The sequence below is a fragment of the Chrysochloris asiatica genome, unplaced genomic scaffold (assembly GCF_000296735.1).
Source record: "Chrysochloris asiatica unplaced genomic scaffold, ChrAsi1.0 scaffold00041, whole genome shotgun sequence".
Taxonomy (NCBI): Eukaryota; Metazoa; Chordata; class Mammalia; order Afrosoricida; family Chrysochloridae; genus Chrysochloris; species Chrysochloris asiatica.
In genome coordinates, this window is record NW_006408559.1 from 16,740,597 (window position 1) to 16,742,198 (window position 1,602).

Consider the following 1,602-nt stretch of genomic DNA (forward strand, 5'->3'; position numbering starts at 1 on the left):
AACCTAGAAGCATCCAAATATTCAGAGTATTATGGTTTCAAAATTTTATACATTTAGCAAATATTATTTTCACACTAGATGGACTTAGCACCCTTATCAGACATCAATGGCTACATATGTCTGGGTGTATTTCTGGACTCAATTCCATTTTATTGATCTGTCTATTAGTAAACTCAAAGCAGACTTTGATAATTGTCACTTTATATTATGTTGTGAAATCATGATGTGATGTCCTCCCATTTAGTTCTTTTTTATCAAGATTGCTTTACTTAGTCAAGTTGTTGTTGTTAAGTGCCGTCGAGTCGGTTCCGACCCATAGCGACCCTGTACAGGGTTTCCAAGGGTGTAAATCCTTACGGGAGTAGAAAGTCTCATCTTTCTCCCGCGGAGCAGCTGGTAGTTTCGAACCGCTGACCTTAAGGTTCGCAGCCCGATGCGTAACTTAGTCATGGCGCCTTGTAATTCTATAAGGAACCCTGGTGACGCTGTAGGATAAGCGCTGGACTGCTAACTGTGAGGCTGGCAGTTCAAACCTACCAGTGGCTCCACTGAGGAAAGATGAAGCTTTCTACTTCCATAAAGGTTTACAGGCTCAGAAATGACTCTTTATAGGGTCGCTCTGGGTACGAGTTGGCTCAGTGGTAGTGGGTTTGGGTTATTTTTTGCTATAATTCTATAAAACTTGGAGTATTGGATTTTCCAGTTCTGCAAAGAAGTATGTTAGGATTTAGATAAGCATTGTGATGAATTAAAGGTTACTTTGGGTAGTTTGGGTATAAGTGACTTCTAACAATATTAACTCTTCTCAGTCACAAACACTAAAGTCTCTATTTTGGAAGCATGTATCTGAGAAAGATTTAATATTCAGAATACATAAAGAACTCTTGTGGTGCTATAGGGTCATCACATGACTGAACAACAACAACAACAACATGACTCAACCGCAAAACAACACAAAGACAAACAACCAAACTAAAGAAAATGGACGAAGGACTTGAACAGACATTTCGCCAAAAAACATACAAATAGCCAATAAGCATACGCAAAGATTCTAACTGTCATTACCTATTGGTGTTGTTGTTAAGTGCCACTGAATGGGTTCTGACTCTCAGTGACCCTGTGCAGGTTTTCTGAGGCTTTTTAAATCTTTGAGGTAGCTGAAAGTTTCATGCTTCTCCCACAGAACAGCTGGTGGGCTCAAACTTCAGACCTTGTGGTTCACAGCCTAGTGCGTATCATATGGAGCTACCACACCATTGTTGTTGTTGTTGTTGTTGTTATGTGCCATCAAGTCAGTTCTGACCCACAGCAACACTGTATAGGGTTTCTGAGGAGTGGCTGGTGAGCTTGAACTGCCGACCTTGCGGTTCAAAGCAACTTTGCAGTCCAGCGCATTTTGAATTCTCATTGCTCCCATATAGTTATATAACACTCAAGTATATTCATATAATCAATGACAGCATTATATTATTATCCCCCTTTTTAAAGATCTGTTTTCTTTCTATTTAAATTTTCTCACATAGTATTAGCATTCTATATCTTTCTTATGAAATTAAGAAGCAAAGGTGAATTTTTTTTCTTTCCACTCTAATTCTCATAACG